The following is a 10,846-nucleotide window of genomic DNA, read 5'->3' on the forward strand; positions in this document are numbered from 1 at the left end:
TAATAGTTCTCTATCTGAATTTGTGTGTATTTCAAAAACTCATCAAATCATAAACTGGTTATCCGGTTTCTTTTTATAAGTTTTAGGGTTCAAGCATCACTAAAGACACATGATCAAGAGACATAACGTCCAGTGCCAAATGTTTCATGCATTGGTTTTATAGATTCTGTTTATTTATATGAATGTTATGTGATCAACGCCGGTTATTAGTGGTTACCGTAATTGCAAATTTAATTTGTAAGTTGTATTAATTCACTTTCTAGACTGTTAGCGTATTAATTGTCCAGTTGCAAGTACTCATATTATCTAAAGTATGCATATTTAGAGCGAAATAGTTTTACATTTGCTGTATAAATTAACTTTAGACTGTTGATAGCGTATTTCCAGTTGCAAGTATTTTATGCATATTTAGAGAACATACATGTTTTAATGATTTTACTGTTCTATACTGTTTAAATTATCTTGAAACTGATGATTGTGTATTGTCCAGTTGCAAGTATTTCATGCATATTCAGAGAACATAGGTTAAAAGGTTGTTTTTTTTTACATTTGTACTGTATAAATTTATCTTATACTGTTGATCGTCCAGTTGCCGGTGTTTCACAATATTTAGAGAGAACATACAATTTTAATGTGCAGACAAAGGGGCACTTTCATCCGTTAACTGTACAGTTTAACTAAACATGTTTGCTTACAATTTACATACAACATAGCCGAAATGACGCCCCAACTTTTACCCAGTTTTTTCGGCCATTTAAAAAGCTTATCTATATTTTTAATTAATGGTAAAATTAGAATACGTTAATAGAATAGCAATAACCAAATAACGCTTGATATGGACACATTTTTGGGATTGGAAACGTTTGGGGGTTTGTTGAGAAATGGACACGTTTGGGCGTTTATACAAATCACACGCTTTGGCGATGTTTTTAACTAGACATGTTTTGCAGTTCAGTGACGTCAATGTGGACACGTTTGGGGGATTCGGACACGTTTGGGGGGAAGGACACGTTTGTGAGTGTTACATATATATAAGACAGTTGTTAGAAATATGTATCAAAAAAATAATTTCTTTAATATGTCAGTGTCTAAAAAGGTCTCTTTTGTACAATATTTGGGAAAATAGGGCTTAGTAGGGTGTTAAGGGATATAGCCATAAATCATATATATGTGCTCCTTTGCAAAAAAAAAAGTTCCAAAAAGGTCGTTTTGTCTTATCGACAGTTCTTGGTAAGGCCACACCAATTTAAATTTCTTGTTCTACGGATTTTTGGACTCTAAAATTTGGGGCGAGCGATTTGAAATTTTTTTTTTAAATATTTCATTTGCAAATTTTTGAGGCGAAGCTTGAAAAGTAAAGGCGAGCGATTAAATTTTTTTTTGTAAACATAAAATAGTAGGTTTTGATAATATTAAAACTTGATTTATCACTTGTACTTTGACATTTTTTTTATTTCTGAAGTATTTATTCCCTGTTCACCAAGACATAAATAAATCTGGTCTATGTATGTACAGAGACATATATATGTGTAAAAATCTGTATATATATATATATATATATATGTCTCTGGTATGTGTGACTGACAATGAGACAAAAAAAAATGAATTCTTCATTCAAGTCATAATCAGTTTGGGGGCAACCCCTTAATGTAATACAGATCCCTTTTACATGTTTTATGAGGGATCAATATAGGTTATAATATATTTGTTTGTACAAAAGGGCTCATATTTTCTCAAAGAACTATATATCTATCTGGTATTAAATGGTCAAAACATGTCCAAGAATTTTATAATATTCCTGGAATTAACCATGTTATATTAACACATTTACTTAAACAGTTCAAGGATTTGTATAGTAAGAAGGATGGGAATTTCGCGGTTTATCGTAATCTCTTCCGCAGCGAGACTTCGCACTACTCGCCACTACTTCTATATTTTGTACTCGTCACTTACGATATCGGAACGTAATTTTTGTACACATGTATCGAGTTGTTTTCTTATTTTTGTCACGTATAGACTTATCATTATGGTAACGGACTTCATTCATTTTTAAATGTAATTATTATAGATTACCACTTTAATTTTCAATTGACAAAATAGCGTAATTTAAGTGTTTTAGTTGATGGACATTGTAACGCAATGTGTATTACGACAATTGACAATGTGTTTGTATGTAACTTCTGTAAATTTTTATTTTCAGTCAACTGCCAAAGAAATGAAAACAAAATCTCATTCTTGTAGATGATGTCATTGTAGCTATTTTCAACTTAGGAAACTATCAATCTGTGGGATACAGGTGCAAAACCATATTTGTGGCAAAAAAGAATGGACCACACATTTCAGGACGATTCACTGTATAATTTGCGTTTTATTATATATTATCAGTGGCTGATCATTTTCTTAAGGTAAGGACAAGTACTGTTAAAAAGGGGGCCCAGTGTTAAACCCAATCAAACTGCCTCGATCTGCATGTTACTCTCGGTTTCAATCATCATAACCATGATAAAGGCATTAAAGACATGTTAGCCAGTGTGTACTGCAAGCAATGTTTTTAATTCTACTATTAAATAAATAACAATATTATTAATTCGTATATTTTAACAAATTTGATTCGTTTAGGGATAGTCACATGTTAAACTATATTTTCGAAGGTAGAGAAAACGGCGGATAGCAAAAAGCATATTGACCGGCAAAAAGCAAATCGCATGGTTATTTTTAGAATATCTAAAAACCGATATACTTTGTGACGTCATGTAATGAATTTCAGGATATTGTTAAACGTTTTGAAACACATGATATCTGTGATCGATTATTTGACGAAAAAAATCTTCAAATACATAAGATGTCCAAAAAAAAAGTAAATGAAATAACAACTATAATATGTTGTTATTGTCAAGGAGACAATGTAATATCTATAAAATCCCAATTAACAAACCTAAATGACGATTTTGATACAAATATGGTCGGAAATTAATAATACATGTATAACAAATATAGCCTTTGTATGAGGTCAATACAGGATATATCGACCCAAAGAAGTATATCGACCTCGGACTTCGTCCACAGTCAATATACTTCTTTCAGGTCAATATATCCTTGTATCGACCTCATACAAAGGCTATATTTGTATATTACATCTTTAAATGAACTTTTCTTTCTTGTCAGAGTACTTAACTCATTTGTGCATGAATTAAATAGGACAACCTTATAGTGTCAGCTCTCTGTCATAACGGCCAATCATGAAATTATTCCTGGTTAATATGCCTCGATCATGTAGTAAAACACAGAAGGTAACTCGAAAAGGGCGACTTGTCATATATCAAAGAAGACTTCTTTCATCTTTTTCTGACTGTACATAGGAGGTAAGTAACAGCAGATTACATCAAGAATTAAAATAAAAGTCTTACTTTTCTGTTAGTAACTTTAATGTTTGATAGGTCTTAACTGTGGCGACTAGATATTTATCAATAAATGTCTTTGTAAACATGACAAAAATGTTTAATGTCTAACAGTAGATACTTTTTGTACAATTTTGGCTTGTATTGACTTTATAGCGCACAATTACAAATATGCATGTAAAACAATAACTTCTGTCTATCAAGATAAGAAATAAAGATCAATTGAATAATTGCTTACCGGGACATCAACATCATTTGAGCTTTGGTGAACTGAGCTGTCTCATTCGATTGACAATAATACCACACCTTTAAAGTTTTATGTCCTAATTTTAAATTTGGTATACAAACTTTTTTTTTACATGTTTTATGTATGGACTGTTGGTTTCATTCATCTATTATACATGTAGACAAATAGTTTTTAAAATCTTCATTTGATATTACATGGATAGTTGTCTCATTTCAATCATATCCTTTGTGTCCTTGTTTATCTTACTACACATCCTCATAGACATTAATCACACAGATTTATATGAAAAACTGGATAAATAAAGTCTGTGACAAGAAAGAGAATAGTCAATATACCCTCAACACTAAGCAGATTAGGCAAATATTAAATGATTCTGGCATGTAAAGGAATTTAAAATATACTATGATTTATTTTTATGTAAAATAAAGATATAATCTAGTTCAGACAGCTGGTATCACGTGCACTTGATTATCTATTAAGTCACTATCAATTCCCCTACACACAGAGTATAGCTCTCCATGTTTGGCTAAAAGATATTGAATGTTAATGATCCAATGAAATACTGTTGGTATATCTTTTCATAGGTGATATTTGGAGGAACGTTTTAGTCAATAGTCACATTAAGGTGTACCAATACTCAAGTATTTCTATTTGAAGGCATGCCATATGTCAGTCCACATGATTAATGCATGAATGGTCAACTGCTTTAGACTTTTTTGGGGACTTTTCTTGTGCTTGGCCTTTTCATCTTAACATTCACTAGTTTGGGCATTTTGGAAAATACTGGAAAAAAAATGTGAAATATAGTTACATGTGGCACTAAAAATACAATAGCATATGGCTTAAATTATTCCAATATCAAATCTGTCTTAACAATAGTAATATTACCTCAATATCTCTGCTCGAACAATTATATTTGCAAGATTTATGTTAGTTTTGTAATATATGGGTTTATGCTACATATATGCAAACTTGTGCAAATTCAGGAAGTATCTACATGTAGCAATGTTTCTAAAAAAAAATATATTTTCAATATTGTAGGATCATTTGATGTCGCAACCAAAAAATCATACTTTAAATTACTGGTGCTTGCTTAACTACAAACATATGTATATACACATTTACATATCATAATAGGTAATGCAGGACCTCAATGAATTATTGATTATGTAGCACATTGTCTTAACATGCATGTTGGTATTCAAACGACAAATTGATATTTTAATATCTTCACAATATTGAAATTAAACAATAAAAACATATTGGGAAATTTAATATAGAATGATTTAGGAAAAAAAACTGGAACTATTTGGGTCTTTCTAAATATATCTATATAAAATAACTGAATAATAGCCAACTATTTATCTTACGGGGCAATGTATCATAAAATTAAGATACAGTACACTACAAAATATAATAAATAACTAGTCTAAAAGGGTACATTTTTTTGCTTGACAGCTATGCAGGAAGACACCTTGCAAGGCTATTTTTTTTATTTTTTATGTGACACTGTTGCAGGAAACATCTTGCAAGGCATTTTTAATGTATAATTTGACGCTGTTGAAGGAAAAAAAATAATGTAGTCTTGTACAAAATGTTTCACTTGTAATGCAGGTGATATGTACATGTATGTGGTATATTCAGATAGAGATGAAGGGAGTCCATAACAATATCATGCATAATAAAGCTGGGTGGTAATGATTTATAATGAAGACAAAAACTGCACTACCTATTCATTATTTAAGCAGATAAGCTCTGTTGGTGTATGAACGTCAGTAAAAAAGTACATTCATTTGTACACAACGTCAACTTGATTTACTAGGGAGGTCAGTTGCCGGCATTGGGATGAACATTTGAGAAGCTTACCATCCATGCAGCTATGGTGTTTTCCATGGAACATGGCTTGTTAAAATTGACGTTCAACTAATTCAAAACACATGGTTTAAAGGTTTCATGTCGATTGAAGCAGGAAGGAACTATCAGCTGATTATGACAACTGGATCCCCTCCCAATTTATGCCTGGTAAATTGAGATTCATCTGAGAAACACATTGATTTTTCAAGACCGAAAAGTATCACAATTACCTTATTTGGCGATTTGAGCTTTCGTCTATACACTTTATCACTAATGTTTTACGTTTATAAACTAGTTTGAACATCAATCTAGGTCAATTGAAGAACTTTATTCATTTCTGCTAAGCCACCCCCATTTTCGCTCCAGAACGCCATTTTTGTTGTAATCAGCTCAAAGAAACGGAAAAATTAGGAAAACTAATGCATCAATCACTACGACATTTACTCAATACACGAACAAATCATATACCTTGCAGAAAATGTAAATTTGTTCATTCATTTCCGTATTTTGAGGAAGGAGTATAAAAATAGAAAATGATGCGAGGACCACCCAATAGGCGGGATAGGGTGAGGTCACTTCGGTCATTATGCAAATTTCTTCTATGGAGCCGTGTACTCTTACTGCGATCGTAAAATTTATTTATTTCACCAGAACCATTTTAAACTCCTTATTTTAAGCATAACATTTGATAAATATGGATTGTAATACTTACATATCGGGTGTCAGTTTGTTTCTAGGTGATGCAAATATCAGCCATTAATCAGAGCTAGTTTAGCATTTTCCAGATGCATCACGGGTAATCTCACAAAATCTCGCGTCGCATAATCCTTGAACAGTTTAATATTATTCAAAATAAGTGGACCCCTCTTTTACAAAAAGTTGTTTAAAAAATGATGTAACTCTCCTCTTTTTGAGTACAAAATTCTAAGTTTTCAAAGGTTTTGTATAGAAGAAATTTACAAATCCTGGGTATTTCTATTTTCTTTTCTTCTTCAGTAAAATTACCCCTTGTCTGAGGGAGGGTTATTCTCAACCTGATAATAACAAACACAGGTCAAAGTACGGCCTTTTACACAGGGCTTCGATACAGACCAAACTGCAAGCTATAAAGGACCCCAAGATTATAAGCGTACACAATTCAAACAGGAAAACCAACGATCTAATTTATATATCCAAACGGGAAAATACCAATGAACAACGTCAACAAACGATAACTGCTGAACGACAGGCCCCTGGATCGATCGGGACAGGTGCATAAACATGCAGCGGCTATGGATAGTTTTGTTTCGCCAGCATACAATATAATATTGCAGTTGAAGGCAAGTCCTGGCTTCAGAAGTTCTTTGTTCTTTGATCTTTATTCTGACAACAAACATTTATTGATAGGGAATATAAGTAAGGGGGAAAGAAACCAACTTTTGTTCTTTATAGGTATTTCCGCTGTTACTGGAGCACTCCCACTTTGGATAAATAGGTTTCATGCAGAAACAAACACTGCAAACTGCTCAGAGTCTGAATTGACCAGTTTTTGTGCTCGACCTGTAAAATCGAGCACACATTTTACTCGACTAGTCTTGACATTGTCTCGACTGGAATGAACTGTACTTAAGTGTACTCGACTAGGTCTGGACTTTACTTAATTAGTCTGAAATGGTCTTGACCAAGGCTCGACCTGTCTCGACCTGTCTTGACTAGTCTCGACCGGTCTTGACTAGTCTCGACTCAGTCTGAACCAGTCTCGACCTGTCTCGACTATTCTTGACCTTCAAATTTAGTTTTGACTGGTCTAAAGAAGCCCATCTAACTAAATTAAATATTGATCTTACAAAATTCAAGCTTATAAGTTACTTTGATTACTGGCTGTGAAATAAAAAATGAATCCCATTTCATTTACTTGTTTGTTGTATTGCTGTAAAATTTAAGAATTAAAGTAATGTTGGTAAAAAAAAAAGCTAGGATTTTCAATTCGGACAAAATAGAGATAGTACACTTTGATTGTTTTAATAACTTTTTCAAATCAACAAAATATATATCTAATTTAGCTGCATAGTTTGATGACAATCCAAGTTGATTTGAAAAAGTTATTAAAAAATTAAAGTGTACTATCTCTATTTTGTCCGAATTGCAAATCATAGCTTTTTTTACAAAACTAAATTTGAAGGTCAAGAATAGTCGAGACAGGTCGAGACTGGTTCAGACTGGTTCAGACTGAGTCGAGACTAGTCGAGACAGGTGGAGACTGGTTCAGACTGAGTCGAGACAGGTCGAGACTAGTCAAGACAGGTCGAGCCTTGGTCAAGACCATTTCAGACTAAATAAGTAAAGTCGAGACCTCGTCGAGTACCCTTAAGTACAGTTAAGTCCAGTCGAGACAATGTCGAGACTAGTCGAGTAAAATGTGTGCTCAATTTTACTGGTCGAGCACAAAAACTGGTCAATTCAGACTCTGAGCAGTTTGTAGTGAAATATTCTCACAGATATTTACACAGTGTGGTGGGGTGCTTTTATGTTTAAAATCGTTATATACAGGTTAGGCTGTGATTTTTAAAAAAAACAGATGTTGATATCTTTTTATAATATTTACAAAAAAACGGTGGGGGAAATGGACATGATTACATTTCCGGATGCCGGAAGCGGGAATATGAAAAAAATGAAAAAAGTCTGTTTTGAAAAAAATAGGTGTGGGCTGGTCCGTCGAACAAGGAATCAAATTGGTATGGCCTAATATGTAAATCCGTCACAAAATCATGAGGATTTCAGCGTCATGGAATAAATGGTCTTGTAAAGTGATCTTGATTTCTTCTCCTGTTAATTATTAATTATATGTTAAAAAAACGCCATTTTCATTCAAAGATCAGTTAAGTGGTGGGTAAAACCACACTTACACTAAAACATGTTAAGTCCGAGTCGTGTTACGCTCGTAAATGCTTAAGTTGATGCAAAGAGTTCTTACTAAAGGACAAAATAAAATAAGATATTTTCGAGTTACCCGAATTGATAAGTTTATGATAAGGGGTTGCAAAGAAATCACTTAAATCCGTAAGAAACTGAAATGTCTTAAGGGCTGTCAATCATTCTAAGATTGCTTCTTGTTACACTCTTAGTCTCTAAGACAGTATTAAGATGATCTTAAGTGCAAAGAGAGCTTCTTGTTACCGGCCCCTGGGTGAGATTATGAAGAAAGTTATTTAAACATAACAATAAATCTACTATGTATTTTACTAATAATGCATGCATATATATAACATTTTAATGTTGCCTAAGAAACTTACCGAATTATGATACTTCTCCTGTTTGACGTTTTAAACATATATGAAAGGTCACATTGAATCAAACAAAATATTACTAATCAGTTTGCTTAATACCTGTGCGCAACACAGGACAGTCTGACATTATATAGGTCTCAATGTATACATTTTTTTGTACTTTGAACTTTGAAATGCTGATAATTTTATGCATTCGTATGTTAATCGGATATGTTCCTTACGTCGTAACTACAATCCCCTTCCCTTTCATGAATATGACCTACCGAATTAGACTATTTACCGGATTTGTAATCACTTAAGCAACACGACGGGTGCCACATGTGGAGCAGGATCTGCTTACCCTTCCGGAGCACCTGAGATCACCCCTAGTTTTTGGTGGGGTTCGTGTTGTTTATTCTTTAGTTTTCTATGTTGTGTCGTGTGTACTATTGTTTTTCTGTTTGTCTTTTTTATTTTTAGCCATGGCGTTGTCAGTTTGTTTTAGATTTATGAGTTTGACTGTCCCTTTGGTATCTTTCGTCCCTCTTTTAAATTATAAATATTCAATATCATAGTAGTTTTGTCCTTAATATAATACCCTCCATCGAATGTTTTACAACTGCATATTGGACCTTAAGATTATATCACATGTCATGCATGTGGACAGGTTTTTGTTTTATCAAAGTACAATTACACACAAGTCTGCTACTTTAAAAAATAAGTGGATGTGGGAGGATTGCAAACAAAACAACTTTCCTCAGTTTCAAGGTTATAAAGTATTATCATATGCTGATTTTCCAATTTGAATCTTATTTATCCCAATGTCTATTCTATTCTGGACTTGATCTGTATATAACAAATATACTTTTCGCTTTATAGATGATGTACTCTCACTAAATAATTCAAAATTTTGTGACTATGTTGAAAGCATAAATTCCATCGAACTAGATAGATAGGATACAAAAGATAAAATTAAGTCTGCCTCATATCTTGACTTACAACTAGAAATTGACGATGAGTATCGGTTAAAAACAAAACTTCACGACAAACGAGATGATTTCAGCTTCCCAATTATGAACTTTCCATTTCTATGTAGCAACCTTCCAGTATCGCTTGCATACGGAGTATATATCTCCCAATTGAAACGGTATTCCCGTGCTTTTATTTCCTAACATAATTTTATTGATAAAGGGTTGCTGCTCACAAGGGAGCTATTAAACCAAGAGTTTCAGATGATGAAGTTGAAATCATCCCTTCATAAATTTTACGGACGCCAATGTTACGAAATTGGTTGACAGTTATGGAATAACCGTTTCACAGATGATATCAAATATGTTTCTTTTGTCGTAAATACAATCCCCTTCCCTTTTCATGAATGTGACCTACCGAGTTTCTTAGTAACATGAGCAACTAGACGGGTGCCACTTATTGAACAGGATCTGCTTGCCTTCCGGAACACATGAGATCAACCCAAGTTTTTGATTGAATTTGTGTTGCTCAGTCTTATTTTTCTATTTTGTTTCTTGTGTACTACTATTTGTCTGTTAGTCTTTTTCATTCAAAGCCATAGCGTTGTCAGTTTATTTTCTATTGATGAGTTTGACTGTTCTTCTGGTATCTTTAGCCCCTCTTCTATGTCAAAACCACTGGCCATTACAAATTATAGCTCTTTTTGGTTAATTTTCTAACAAATCATATGAAGTTCTTAAAAACTTATGTATATCACAATTGTTTTGTCAGTAGGTAATTATATCATGTGTGTATGTCGTCTATCCGTACATTTAAGAACTGTCAGAGTAACACATGACGTCTGATAAAAGATAAAGTATGAATATACAACCTTGCAAGAAAAAAATCTTGAAATATTGTTAAAAATGTCTTGCATAGCAATATTAAACAGTTGCAAGGAAGCTAACGAATAGTTGACGATAGAACAACAGTAGAATATTGCTATTTCAACTAGCAAAAATAATTTATTAATGTCAAACATTCGTGTAAAACGTAGGTGGATTTAGACAAAATGCAATGGTGACAAGACACGAATCATTCCAGCAGCACCTGCATACGGGGTATATATCTTCCAATTGATACGATATTCCTGT

This window comes from Mytilus edulis, chromosome 12 (genome assembly GCF_963676685.1).
Source record: "Mytilus edulis chromosome 12, xbMytEdul2.2, whole genome shotgun sequence".
NCBI classification, from domain to species: Eukaryota; Metazoa; Mollusca; class Bivalvia; order Mytilida; family Mytilidae; genus Mytilus; species Mytilus edulis.